At 40.3% G+C, this 15504-nt stretch overlaps 1 long non-coding RNA gene across 1 annotated transcript; it reads right to left on the bottom strand.

The window, feature by feature from the left end:
• Positions 1–4196: 4196 nt before the first annotated feature.
• LOC117003617 lies at positions 4197–14077 on the bottom strand. The gene is made up of 4 exons (XR_004419518.1): positions 8141–14077; positions 6910–6987; positions 6035–6200; positions 4197–5192 (listed from the first exon to the last, which is right to left on the bottom strand). It is a non-coding gene; the product is annotated as an uncharacterized LOC117003617 (long non-coding RNA).
• Between the last annotated feature and the right edge of the window lie 1427 nt (positions 14078–15504).

Below are 15504 nucleotides of genomic sequence, written 5' to 3'. Positions count from 1 at the left end.
CATCCCTGCCCCTTCGGATCCATGAGCGGCGGCGGGTGGGAGAGAGGGGGAGGAACTTACTCCTTTATAGCTTTATAAAGCTATATATAAAATATATTTATGTATATATGTATTATATATTATATCTATTATATATATTATATCTATTATATATATAATATATATTATATATATATATACAGCTATAAAGCTACATAGCTTTATGGCTTTATATACCTTTGGCCGATGAAATTGCAGCTGGTCGGCGACTTGAACAACAGTGGTACTAAAGACCATCAGAGATACTGAAACACATCCAGCTTCATCAGCAGACAGCTCATCATCATGCAGCTCATGACTACTTAAATGAAAAAAAAATTAAAAAAAAAAAAAAAAGGATGTAGTTTGTGTGTGATAGTAAATACATGGAGAGAGGAGCAGATTTATGTTCTGACTGTTCCCTGAGCAAGCTAGTTGTAGAAAAAACAATGTCCCAGCTCCATGGTATAGGAAGGGTTTTACCGAAGAAGGTGTTAAAAGGGCTGCACCACTGGTGAGAACTCGCCTTGAGTCCCTCTAGGAATCAGATTGCCAGTGGAGTAAACAGGATGAGAGTGCCAAATGGTAGAAGAGACTCTGTCTTTTTATTCAGCTACCTTTTTATTCATCTGTTTGTGTCACTAACATGGCAGGTCTGCACTGCAGGCAGAACTGCTTGTTCCAAGCTATGATATGTAATTGTTTAACTCTTCGGGAATGCGGGCCAAGACACACCAATAAAATTCTCTGGTTGTACCAGGAATTATCACTAGTTCAGGTATGATCACAGCTGTGAAGGGTACATATTTCCTTTGCAGATAAAAACTTTTTGGTTTTCTTAAAGGTGAAAATGAAGCATATGAAAACGAAGTATTTCTGTTTCATGGCAAAAAAAAAAACAAACCAAAAACCCCAAAAAACAAAACCACCATGTGGTTTCCTTCTGATTCAATATGAGAAGGACTTAAAAAAACCCTCCTGTACAGAAACCCAGCAGCTGATTAAACCTGATGGAATTTGTGTTACAGTCATCACTGCCCACTCCTGAAAGCTGTTATAAAACTGTCATGACCATTTTGGTCAAGGGCTCTTTGTCTCTCAAGACTCACAGTCTCAAGGCAGAAAACTATCATCAAGCATTCTAACAAGTGAGACAAAAAACAAAGAGAACTGCACCTGCTTCCTCAGACTGCAATTCTTATAGTAAATGCTTCTAAAGCAATTGGGACTTCAGCTACACCTTCAAGTGCCATAAAATCAAATATAACAGCTCTAAAATGGGACTTGGCAAAATAATTTCTACTGCCATCTATTTTGCTTAAGAGTGAGATAGATTATAGATTAAATACTGAACAATCTATTTTACTTAAGAACATTTGTAGCCTATTCCTACAGCCTTTTCTTTTTTGAGAATGAAAAACAGTTTCTATGCCAATTTTTACCTACTTGTCTGATAAATTTTGTGTTGCAAGGCTGTTAGCATGTCTCATCTTCTGCAGACTACCTGGATCCTACAGTTCCTGAGTCTGAACAAGCCCAGACTTCTCCTTGAACCACCAGTGTCATTAACTAAGCCTTGCTTCTGGACTCCTGAGGTCTGTTAGCTGGAAATCGCAATACTGAAGCTAACCAATACAACAAAAAAAATTGTCCTACAAATATTTCAGGCCAGGTGGGACAGGGCTCTGAGCAACATGATCTAATTGAAGATGTCCCTGCTCACAGCAGAGGAGCTGTACCAGATAGCCTCTAAAGGCCCCTTCCAACCCAAAATGTTCTATGATTCAGGATGTCTTGATCTTTGAGGAGATGATATTTTTAAAATAATACATCCTTAGGGAAGCTGAGGGATTAGAGGAAACTGGTGGAAGAATACCAGCTCCCAAAACTGTGGGAATATTTATGGGGGTGATGGCAACGGGCAGCACGGTCGGGACAAATGGAGAGATCTCTATAGGCAGGTCTTGAAGTTTGCAGTTTATTGTATAGGGTGTGGGTAAAGAGGGGCCTACTTGGAGCTGCCAGCCGCAGGGCAGAGCTGGGCAGAAAGAGAGTGTAGGGTGGTAGGAGTTCTAAGTGAGAGGACAAGTAAGAGATTAAGAGAGTTAAGAGAAAGAATAAAGAGCTAAGAGAAGGAATAAAGAGCTAAGAGACTGAGTTTCCTGTTACAATACAATAAATTGCCTTCTATGTTGAATATTCTAATTTCCACTAACCAATTTAATACAAGATACAAATTCTCTAACATTTGCATGCAACCTATAGAAATCGCTATAGTACCATGTTTTACTGCTTTCTTATCTCGAAACGTTATCTCAGACCCTTCCTGTTACGCCTGCAGAGGTTCTCTGCTGGCTCTTGGGTATTTGTGACATCTGGAGGCCTTCAAGCATCCACATTGTTGCTCTCAGCCACACAGTCGAAAACTGCTATCATTTCTATCTTGCTTATGGTTTCCATAGTCTCAAAATCCTTTGCTGGGCAATCACATTTATAAGGTTTTCCTGATTCATCCTCCCCAACACAAAACTTCACTAAGATTTATGCAAACAGATCTGTGCATGCAGTTGCACAGCAAGTCCTGCAAACTTTTGTTCATCTACCATAAGAATGAAGATCATTGGTACAATAAGTCCCACCTGGACCTCCATGCCCTTGCTTTGGGGAGCCGCAAGGTGTCTGCCTGTGCTCTTCAAAGCAGAGCTTTTCTGACCTCAGCATCTCCTGCAGCAGCTCCTCCAAGCTCTACACAGATAAAAAAAGGCAAGTGACTTCCCGTGTTTCACCACAAACTTCCTGCCTCTCTGCAGAGTTCTCATAAACTTTTCTCTAATTCTTGACTTCAAAACCTTTGTTAGCTTTCTACTTCTCTGTAACTACAGTCCAAGACAAACTTGTTAAACTGATTATCAAAAGGCCCACCTACAGTTTTCTGAAAGTGTCCATACCTCAACAGCAGTTTAAGTGCTCTTACTTACTGGTATAATAATAATGGATGTTCTGCCTTTGGAGGTGTCACGGTGACAGACACCTGTCATAATGATGCTGAAATTTTCCATGTCAGGAAACCACCCAGAATCTTACAATTCACAGAAGTGAGCAAATCACTACTAGATGAGAGCTATCTCTCCTGCAGGGGACTTTCAGCCACCAAGACATGAAAGCCACTACCAGCAGTGACCTTCCTAATAGTCAGAGCAGAGGGCAACACCAGGAAAAAACTGGCCAAGGAATCTGAGCTTACACCTCTCTAAAGTATGTTAAGTTTTCCACTCAGAAGCTGTTACTCTCAGAACTCTCATCTTCTGTTTGCATCACAGCCTAGGCTGGGTTATAGAAAACAGGAGCTCCATCTACTCCCTATAAATACAAAGCAGTTCCTACTTGCTCCCACAATTGGATACAGGAACATTAACCTATCTGGGAAGAAACCAGTTTATTTCTTGCTTGAATATATTTATGTGTCTATTCAGTTGTCCAATATAAGCTGCTTGCCCCAAGTAATACTAATATAAAAAACCTTCAGAAATATTCAATTTTGTTAAATATTTTAAAAAGCATATTAAAGATATTTCAGGCTGAGATTTAAATCATTTTTATTTCATATTTTTCAGTCTGTCCTCATTCCCAACCCTCTGGTAAACAGTTACTATGGCAGCATCCAATGCAGAGTGACTCAGCACTCCCTCACATTCCAGTAGCAGCACTATCTTTCTAGTTTCTTATGATTATAACCTTGTCTTCTCTTTATTGTTTTATTGCAGAATTATGATGTTCAGAACACCATTATTTCCTTGTGAAACTCAGCATTTATTGGGGGAATCAGTACAAGAATCTGTTAAATAAAGATCATATGCATTCAGGATGCTATTTCAACTTTCCTTTTGTGTTGATAACAAAGATGTTTGAATTGTTTCCATCATTTCTCAGTGTTTCTTTGGAGCTTTACATTGCCAAGTGAACTTGTCTCATTTCAAACCACAACATGCCCAGCTCCAAAATATCCTAGTCTGTTTGACTGTGAGCAGAAGGTCCCTTTCCCTTTGTTGATATTGAAAGCTCTTTGCTTTCTGTTCCTGTGGGCCTTCTGGTTTTGGTGAGGGGTTTTTTGTTTGTTTTGTTGCTGTTGTTGTTGTTGCTTTGGTCTTGTTTTTTTGTTTTTTGTTTGCTTGTTTTTAATTTACCTTGCTTTGAAGTTTGTATTTACACCTTGAGTCTTCTTTTATCCTTTCTTTGAATTTCAGTTCAACCCAGGGGTGACTGGCAAACCAGTTACCATTGTTACCAAAACTCTTGGAGTGTGACCATCCAGCCAATTCTTTATCTACTACAGTCATCCAGTTTATCAAGTCTAAGAGCATGAAAGCGTTTTGGTAAGTCATCAATTTAGAAGAAATTCTTTTTGATAACAGTGAAACTTGCGAAATCTGTTTCCCACCTCATGGTTGGATTTCCCCAGAGCTAAAAGTGTGTGAACTCTTCCATCATGGATTTTCCTGCCATTGAGATTGTTGTTTTACTGTATTATGACATTCTGGAAGAAAGTGACTTTAAAGTGGCTCTCTGTTAATCTCAGCTGGGTTAGTTTCTCAACTTTAACTTTCTAAAATTGCAGCTGACAAATGACAAATAAAATAGCAAATGTATGTGGAGAGGGTTAAGGTATTTTTTCAGTACACTTTATAAACATTAAGATAGTTCTTTTAGACCTGGAATGCAAAAACATGCCTGAAGAAGAATAATTAATTTTTCTGTCTAGCCCTGCAGGCATCTTTCACTTTTTTCTCAGCTATTCCGAGCCCTCCCGATCCTGACACTACACAGGAAGCTCGAGGCCCTTCCCACCAGGTGTGCACCTGCTCGGGTGTTTTCAAAGACCAGATAAATGAGACGATCATGGCCAGGCCTGGGGCGTGGCTGGTCCCCGGGGGCTCAGGCGACACCTCCAGCACCACGGACAGCGGCAGCTCAGTAATTATTGTTATTTGTTAATAAACCCGTTCTTTGCCCCATTAAATCACTGGTGGTTCTAAGGGACTCCCTACTGTGTACCATATTACAGCCAACATTAGACATAGCAGCGATGATTAATGTGTTACCCTAGAAGATGCAGTTGTTTGTTCTTTGTTTTCTCCATCACCAGCCTCCTCTTCTGCCATTTTATCTTTTCCTACCTGTGGAAGAGAAGATCATTAAGTCTATTCTGCACCAGACTAACAGAACTTTTAAGTTAGTAAATGTTTTTGAGATAATCAAGCCCACGACTAAGCAATGTGCCACAGCTACACCTTTCAAAACCCTCCAGGGACGGTGACTCTACCACTGCCCTGGGCAGCTTCTGCCAGTGTCTGAAGAAATGTTTCCTAATAGCACATCTAAACCTTCCCTGGTGAAAATTGAGGCCATTTCATCTTGTCCCACTACTTGTTCTGTGCGAGAAAAGACCAACCCCACCTGGCTCCAAGCTCCTTTTTGGGAATTGAAGAGGGAAAAAGACCCCTCTGGGATGCCTTTTCTCCAGGCTGAGTCCCTCTAGCTGCTCCTCCTATCCCTGAGGCTGTGGGCCTCTGCCTAAGGCTGAAGGCAGCAGGTGTGCTCAGGATGGACAGAGGATTTATTTACCAGAGGGACAGTGCACAGATCAGTGCTAATGGCAGCCCAAATCCAGATGAAGAGATAGGACTGCCATTACAATAAATCTGTTTTGCATCTCATAGCCAAGAGAATGATTCCAATTGCTGCTGAAAGCTATACAAACATGCTACATGGTGCCAACTCTCCATACCTTCCTCACCTTAAAGATTTAGATAAAGATATTGTGTCTAAATGAAGGAACAGAATCAACCATCTGAAGTCAAATGTAAACATTCTCTCAAGCCAATAGAAATAGCTCTTTGGACCACTACAGTGGTGCTTAAAGCATTCTCAGTTTTCAGGTTGTTCATAACAGCTGGCAGAGCATTATGGTTTACTAGCAGTTCTCATTTAAACTACATTTCAGTCAGTGTGATCTTACCTTAATGGCAAGGGTACAGCTACAGTTAGTGCAGGCTGATGGCTCCCGAAGCCACAGCAACACACCTGTCCTCCCAGACAGTGCAATTCCTTGAAGCCTTGCAAGCAGGACAGGCCTCATGGTGGCAACCAAGGGTCAGGCAAGATCCCAGACCATCGGGTATTTCCTGAGGGAGAGCCAAGGTCAGGAAGACAGTTCACAGGTAGGAGGCCCAAGACTCATGTCTGAGCACAAGCCTGGCTGTGACTGAGCTGGAGACTGCATTCCAGCAACACAAGGTAGGAAGAAGCCTCTGGGACTGGGTTTACATTGTCTCCTGTGCAGATGGAAAGGGTGTGGGCAGGAGCTCAGGTGAGACTGATCAGGACCATCAACGCCCATGAGAGCTCTCAGGACTCCAACAGTTAAAATATTTCTGCTTTGAGAGCAGTCTCTTAATGTTTGTCTCCAGACACTTGGCATAACAAAGATCCCACATGATTCTGTTATAGCACTAATTAACTGTCTTTTATCTGTTAAAATTTCACAGTTAATACTTTTCATATACACAGACACACAAATTACAGGTTTTGGACTCTGAAGCAATTTGCCAAGTGCAAATTTTTGTATGTCTCATTAATTTCAAAAAATTTCACCTATGCATCAGTGTTAGCTGAGATCAATGGCCACAGTGCCAAAATCTTCATGGCTGTAAGGAAAAGTCTGGAGACAAGTCCTCTACTCAACTATTTACAGGAATAGTTGATTACTATGAAAAAACAAGGAAAATTAGAATATTTCATTGTGAGGATACAGAAATACCTACAAGAATTAGATTAGAAGTGGTTTAATGACATACTTTGTTCTTTTGGTTTCTGTTTACATCTGTTCATTACCATTAACTCTCTGAATTACTTCTGGTGGAGTTATGCAAGGAGTGCACAGGTGCTACTGCTGCTCTGCTGGTGCCCCAACTGCAAAGACAAAGCAACAAGAGGGTTTTTAGAAAAAAACCAAATCCCAGATCCACTCTTCCTACATTACAGTAAGAAGGGAGAAAACAAGTACAGTAATTTCACGATTACAAGCTGCACCTGATTATAAGCCTCGTGTCTGGGTGTCGACAACGTTTACGTCTTCATCAATATATAAGCCGCACCTGATTATAAGCCACACTTTCGTTCCCAGCGAGGATGCTTGCACAACTTTCACAAAGTTGCCAATTAGTAACAGAATCGTGGGATTGCGGAGTTTACTGGCTCGGCTCGGGGCCCTGCGGGCTCTCACTTCCGGGTTGGCAAATTTTTGAACCTCATCAATATATAAGCCGCACCTGATTACAAGCCTCACTTCCGGGTTCAGAGCAATGTTTTAGTCAAAATGGTGCAGCTTATAATTGTGAAATTATTGTAGTTCTATTATGATTGTTATGGAACAAATGAAGATATCAGAGTTTGACAGAAGTCATTTAATCCCATAACCTTTCATTCCAGATATGCTGAAATCACATTAAGAAAATAAATGTTATTCACTTAACTTCTTCTTAGAGGGCATACTCACAGGTCAAATCCAGAAAGATCCTGTCAATAAAGCAGAGCAAGCTCTGGTCACACTTGTGCTGTGGCCAGAAGAGCTTAATGCTGCAGCAGAAAATTATGTTAGACCTTCATCAGATTGAAAGCAAAGCTTCAGCCTTTTTATACAGATATAAACATACACTGTAATGACTTTTGAGCTTTCTTTAGAAAAAAGCTCTTCTCTTTAGATTTGGGTAATGGACAAATACAGGTATTGTGGTTCAGCTTGCAGCTCATGAGCCACACCTCTAAAGTAAGTAAAGGACAAAGCCAAGACCTGAGCATATCCAAAAGCTCAGAACTCTTTAACTTTAGGTGGAGTTCTAAGTGATATCTAATGTATATTAGGTAATTTTGCCACAGATTTTGGCTGGAGGCAGCTGAATGCTGACCTGTTCATAGCAGAGTTCTGTGGGCAGTGTGGTTGTGCAGCAGCTGCAAAGCAACTGACTGTTCCTGCTGGTGAGCCATTGAAGTGTCAACCCTATTAAAAAGAATCCAGGCTCTTTCTAGCTGTAAGTGCTCCAGTAAAGGACTGTGCTTCACCAACCTGTGTGAGCAGAGAGAATTCTCATGGCCAAATTTTGGCATTGATCTTTGATGTGACCTTGTCAACAGCAGCAGACCGCCAGAGCAAGGCAATGAACTTTCTATCTTGTTTCCTCCTGTACAATCCCTTTTTGATTTCTGGTTTTGAGGAAGATGCCATCTGCTGTCAGAAGCTCATTCAGACAATTGGGAGAGAGTCAACTGCAGTAAAAGCATCAGAAGTCATAGAGCTGCACAAATATCCCCATTGAGAGCACAGGCTGAAATGCTTTTATAAAACTTTTTATTACTATCTATCATCTCACACATTTATTCATTATTTTCTATCAGCTTGTACTCGAATGGAACACCTTTTAAACAAGCTCTTTTGTTGCAGAGAAAAAGCCCTTTAGTCCAGTTTATCAGGGCTTTTGATGTCATTTGCCTTCTTGCCATTACCATCTGCCAGCTGCCTATTTGTGCTGGTTTAATTAAAAGATAGAATTGATTCGTCATTAAATTTTTATAATAACAAGGTTAAGAATTTAGAAAACCATTCAAAAAAAAGGTAAAAGAGGTATGAATATCAGAGCTGAGCCTTAATAATATGGTTTTCTAGAAGTACTGTAGAAACATCAGCACTGAGTTTGTTGCACAGGGAAAACTCACTGTTTATCAAGGTAACAGCACAAGTAGCCATTAAATAGAATTTTCCTTAATATTTTGAATCAAATATTATTTCTTGAAAGAGAATAAAATAGACTGTATAGTCTAATAAAATGGATGTAAGGGAAACAAATCCCTGTCTCAATGAATGGATGCAAGATGGAATGTGCAAAAAGGGGGCATAAATAAAACCAAAGTGATGAGGGGTTTGGATAACTCCAGTCAAAGGGAAAAGCCATTGCATGAAACAATTAAGTGCTCACAAGAGCATGCTTCAGCAGCAGCATTTAAATCCAGAATTAACAGTAGCAAAGACTTGCATTGCTTAATAGCCTCTGGAAGAGGAGGAAGATGAAATCTGAGGAGTGGAGTGATGCTAAGTACTCCCTGAATTTGCATATGAGGCATCTTAGATCTCACAGAGATGAGATATCGGGCAAGATGGCACCAAAACCCCAGTGTTGGTAAGCAAAGACATGCACCCAGAAACATAACCTAAATAGGTACACCAACAGAAAGTGAGTTGGCTTTTTTAATGACATGAAGAATGTTTCTGTTGAGCTAAACTCTTTACACCCTGGAGTGGTAACTCTCCCAGGTCACTGACGCGTGCAAGCACATGATGCTCTCCATAGCAAAGTGCTTTTCCAGAAGGCTTTTATTTTCCATTTATGTCAATATTTTGAAAATACCTCTTGAATATTAAAGCAGCTGCCTTTAAGCACACAAGAGATCTCCAGATCTTTTCCTAATACAGACCAAGCCATTCCTTGGAGAGCAATGTTTTCTCTGCCTTCCAGAGGAGCAGAGCGGGAGCAGCAGGAGCTGCCAGCCAGCAGCACTTAAGCAAAAGGCATGTTGTGCTGCCTGTGGCTCTTCCAGATAATGATACTAAAGGCACTGTCTGTTGGTTGCTTTAAAGTAGCACGCTTACTCCCAGAACCTACTTCTCTTTTCCTAAGGGTAAGAGGTATTGGAATGCAGTAGTTTATCAGACAATCAAATGAGATCTAGAAACCCATTTGTCATTGCTCAGGTGTGGCAAAGCAGACTGAAATCCTCACAGCAACCTGAAAATTCCTCCTTTTTTTCCCCCTAACACAACAAGCCGACATGGATACATATTTGATTTCTCACCTCTGTGTTTTCAAATCAGTTTGCTTGCAGCCATGGAATCATTGCCACGGGCCCTGGCCTGCTCAGTGTGCACTGATGGGTATGGGCTGTGTGCTGCCCTCTCCATAGCTCTGTGGGGAAAGCAATTTGAGACACACAGAGGAAAAAAATATCCTGGTTGTTTGAAATTAGTTAGAAATAAATGGTCTCTCTTCTTGTTTGTTTAAAAATAGCATAGCAATTCTAAACATTGATGTTCCTGTCATCTGACCTAGAGATGTTGAAAACTTCCGAAGGATGTGATTAATCTTCCAAGCAGGTTTTCTTGCAGCTGCTGGGGAGCCACAAAGTGCCTTAAGACTTTGCTTCACAAATTCCTATTGGGCTCTTAACCTCTGACTCTCAGCATTTTTGCCATTGAGGAGTTGGGGTGCATCACCAGCTCCCACAGAGCTGCAGGTATTTTTCCATTGCTGAATCCAACTGGTTGCACCAAGATGGAGGTGATACTTTTTTTCTAGTGTACTTCCAAAAGATGCATCTTTTCCCTTTTGTGGGAAGCCTCATATGTTAGCTGTCATTTTCTTTTCTCAACAGACTTATCAATATTTAATCACCAGGACAAAAATTTCCATGTTGACTGAGATGCTGACTCATCTGGAAGATGTCACTAGGTTCTAAAAATAGGACCTAGTATAAAAAGAAATTTAGTAAGACTGAAAACATGAAATGACTTTTTGTTTGAAATCTCTATGGCCTTATACAGTGCTGTTCACTGAGTTCTCAACTACACTGGTGTCCCTTTGACTACACAAGATACATTGCCTGGGATTTTGGGGTTTGGTTTACTTGGTAAAAGAAACCTCAAAATTACATGGGAAAAAAATTACTTTTAAGGATTATTAAGCTTGCAAAACAATGACTTATAAGATAGAAATACTACAGAACAACTGCCACCCAAGAGAGGTCCACCCTCAGCAAAACAAAGATTCAACAAATTTTTCATGGGAAAAATGAGCAAAACATAACTAAAGAAAATGTGAAAGCATGATGTAAGGACCCTAATACACGGTCACATAAGCAAACTACATTTTAGGATTTTGTTTCTTAGGAATTATATAATCATACATTTAGTTTGTATAAGACCCTTATAAAAATCTCCCTAGTGTTCAACTTTGTTTTTATTCACAATAAAGTGCAAAGGTGGCAAAAGGATTCACTACACAGACAAGAAGGTCACAGGTCACTACACAGGTCATTTTTATCCCAGACAAACCTGTAAAAAATGCCCAGGTAAAACCTTTGGCTACAAGGATCCTATCAACAGCTGTGGCTTTGTGATGATAACTAATTTCTTGGGTTTGAAGGTGCATTTCATGGAAGATATTAATATATAAATCCGCAACTACTTGTAAAAATTTGGTTTTGTTTGTTTTTGCAGTTCCTGTGCATGGGTGACATTTTTCCTCTGATGCAGAAACCACCACATGACTTGTGAGCACCATCAGCTCACCACATCTCGGAAGAGGAGTTTCCAGTCCTTCCCACTGTCACTTAGGTCCCAGCATGCCTAAAGCTGCCTGCCACATCAGAAGGAGCTCGGAAGAAAATGGGCTGATTTTTACCCTCATCACTGACATTAGCCTGATGACCATCAGATTCTCATCAATACTTTCAATTCTGTTTTGCACTTTTTACTCAAAATACCCCAAACTACTTGCTGTACTTAAATCATTCTTTTCTGCCAGATCAACTTCATGGACCTCCCCTGATCCGTGTTTCTGGATGTGTAGTTCTGGCTGATGTTCCTTCCTTTGTGCTATTGGTAAAGTCTCATATTCACATAGCACATATCCAAGTCTATATTTGTGCTGTTGATAAAGTCTCATATTCAAGTGCAGCCATCTCAAATGGATGTCACGAAAGTACTTATAAATGTAAATTCCCACTGTACTTCCCATTTTGTCACAGCCACTACCAAATGCACCAAATTCATTGTGAGTTTGAAAATAAGAAAAGAAAAAAAGGCAAAACCAGAAAAGCAGAGATAACAACTAGTTCTTCTGCTCACTGCATAGATTATTGCAAAATGCCTTGAGTTACTTCTCGGCCACATGGGAGCAAATAGCAGAAGAACCAAGAATGCCTATTTTGGGTTCCATTCTGCAGCAATGGGATCCCAAAGGGATATGAGGTTATGTACACAGGAGGACACACTTCCATTGGGAAGATCAAGACTGATCCATCCAATATACCTGACTTACATCTTCTGTTGTCACTGCCAAAATGAATCTGCCTAGACTAGTCTCAATACAGTAGATGGTTGGATGGAAAACATAGGGAGCAGTCAGGCTGTAGCCCATCAATTTTTGCATTTTCACATCAGGCTGACAAATCCCAAGATCCCTTCTAAATTCTGGATTTCTTCACATGACTCTGAGCAGCTTTTGCAGAGGTGCATTTCACAGCAGTGAGAATTTGCAAGTGCATCACAACTGGGAGCTAAAGCTCACATGGTACCACTGTGTCTCTGGTGTCCTCATTTGATCTTACAAAGGGTTTACTAACAGCACAAGAAAGCACTTGCTATCTGCGCTTGTGGGTTTTATGACATAGCATCTGTAAAGTTTCCATAAGAAAGTGGAAATAAAACCTAGGTAAGATACATTAACTTTCTGACACTAATATTTCTCTTATTCTCTCCATGGCTCCCCACCCATGGGAAAGTGAGATGGTCTTTAAGGTCCCTTCCAACCCAAACCATTCCATGATTCTATAATTCTATGATTCTACTCCTTTATTCCCTCAGGAATTCAGTTGAGTAAATGTAATTAACATAATTATTTAATCAATTCACCCAATAGTTGGTCTTGATGGTTCCAGGAGAAAGTTTTACATATTTGCAAATATACAAATATTTCAAAGTAAGTAGTTGGAAGAAGAGTAAATAAATTGAGGTTACTGAGCATGGAAGAAATGTACCATTTTGCACAAGCTCACTCCAGAGTGGGCATCCCAAAAATAATTAAATTTTCAGCTCAGTTTAGAGGGAAGCTGAGAGTAAGAGTAATTCATTATCTTGCAGTGCAACAGTTGATTCACCCATGTTTCGCCACCTGGTTTCCATCACATCAATACTGAAAAAATCAAACACTTTTCTGTGTGACTGCACGTAGTGAACAGCAATGAATCCTGTGGGTGTGGGTTCACTTGCAACTTGGATTACAGCCTGAAACCTATAGATTTTTTCAGTATTTACTTGTACTAACAGCACAAGGTTAGTGCAATATGTGCCGTTCAGGGAAATTAAATCCATCTCATTAACATGAGATTCTGTTTGGAGCCAGAACAGAGGGCATCCTTCCTCCCACCATGTCTTCCAGCACTGATCTCCATGACTAAAAGAACTGCTTGGACTTTAGACACCTTCAGGCATGTCTGAGCATACAGAAATAGCCCTTGGGCTGATGGAATTTCCACTGATGACTGTACACAAATCTTCCTCTACTCCACTCTCCAATATAGGTCAACATAGCTAGGTTACCAGAGGTATCTTGTTTCCTAGAAAGGGTTTTTGCAGGTTTCTTAGAACAGACTTGTACATATTAGAAAGGAATTTTTGTTTCACAGATTGAGAAAACTGTCACAGTGATTTAACACTAATGATTTTGTGAAATGCTCTTCGAGTTTGAAGTTTAAGGTTTTGGGGAGACTTTCTTTAAGTACAGATACAGAATATAGAATGAGCCAGACTCTGAGATGTCTTTGTACAGGACCAGCTGTTTGCTGACCTGCAACTGGGTTGTCTTTTTGAGAGTCTTCCTTTGCCACAAACACACAGCATCAATTGCAGAAATTTGGAGCAAAGACTCTGTAAACCAGGATGTATGTAGGACATCTGGTCAACAAAACACAAGAGTTGTCTTCATAAAAATACCCCCTCACAGAAACTATTTAAACAAACTAACTGTATCCAAATCTGCAGGACATGATGCAATTAATTTTTGAGCTCCTGAAGTTCTCTGCAGTGTTACTGTGGATGACTGTTAACAATCCCGGAAAACCCAGAGGACTTTGGGAATTTCTGAGGGTGGAGTAAGATAAACACAGCCAGTAGAAAGATGAGGAGCCACTTATTAGCAATCATTTCAGCTTAAGCTGTGGGAGGATCTGGGAACCAGTTCACTTATCAGTCTTTTCTACTAAAAAAAAGGTGATTGATGAGCTTTCATATAATCATAGAATAATTTGTGTTGGAAGGGACCTTTAAAGTGCATCTATTTCAAACCCCTGCAATGGGCAGGGACATCTACAATCATACCAGGTAGCTCAGCACTCAGCTCAGACTGGCCCTGAATGTTTCTAGCAATTGAGCATTTTAAAGTAGTCAGTATAGAGCTGGGATGACTGTTGCTCACAGTTAAACTGTTCTTTGATGTGAGTAAGGATGAAAGGATTTTTGGGCTCCGGTCATGACAGGTGGGGACTGAAATGTTGAAATGTTTGAAGACGTTTTCTTCGGAGGATGAAACATTTCATCATTGTGGATGACTTGCTATCAAATGGAGAGAGAAGAATGGAGTTTTCACGGGCAGCTTCCTGATCCAAATATAATAATTTTTAAAAAGTAATAATGAACTTCTTGAATCATAAATCAGGGGCAATCCTTGTCAGAATTTAATGTTATGTGCTCTTGGGAAGACAAGGCATAAAGTGCAATGATTAGAGAGGCAAATGGACAAAACACACACACACACACACAGAGTGACCAGGCATCACTGAAGGATCAGAAGTATCAGCTACGTTTTCCCAGATTTTTGTGCAGATTTTATTTTTTTTCTTCTAATTTTTTTTCTTCCTGCTTCCCTTTTTATAAATGAGCATATTCCCTATGGGATGTACATGCAAGCTGTGGAGATGTAAGGTATGACAGATGCTTATTCTGTTCTGCACATCACTGCAAACATAACAGTGTCTCGCAAAGGCCTTTTCCCAAAAAAAGGGAAATTCCCTCAGAATGATGATGCTGACACCAGACAGCTACACTATTTTTCCATAGCCTCCTCAGCATAGCTATTTACTTACTCTAATGCTCTAGACTGAATCCAATAACGTAACTGCAAAAAGTCATAGTCCTGGCACTCATTATATTATAATAATTACAGTAATTTCACGAGTATAAGGCGCACCGGAGTATAAGGCGCACTTCTGGGTGTTGGCAAATTTCCAGACTTTGTCCATATATAAGGTGCACTGGCGTATAAGGTGCACTTTTTTTGCCGCGAGGATCTGCGCGCAACAAAGTAACGAATTAGTAATGGAATTGTGCGATCATGGGGTTTACTGGCTCGGGGCTGGGCGGGCTCGGCTTGGGGCTGCTGCAGGCTCGCACTTCCAGGTCGGCAAATTTCCGAACTTGTCCATATATAAGGCACACCGGACTATAAGGCGTACTTCCAGGTTCTGACCAAAATTTTAGTCAAAAGGGTGTGCCTTATATGCATGAAATTACTGTATATTATATTATTATAATTTCAGATTTTAACACTGGCTTCTGTTGTCTCTGGCAAGTGCCCTGATTCCAGAATGCAACCAATTGCGTGA

Source organism: Catharus ustulatus, chromosome 15 (genome assembly GCF_009819885.2).
Source record: "Catharus ustulatus isolate bCatUst1 chromosome 15, bCatUst1.pri.v2, whole genome shotgun sequence".
NCBI lineage: Eukaryota > Metazoa > Chordata > Aves > Passeriformes > Turdidae > Catharus > Catharus ustulatus.
Note: the sequence above shows the minus strand (reverse complement) of the source record. Positions and strands in the feature narration are given on the sequence as shown.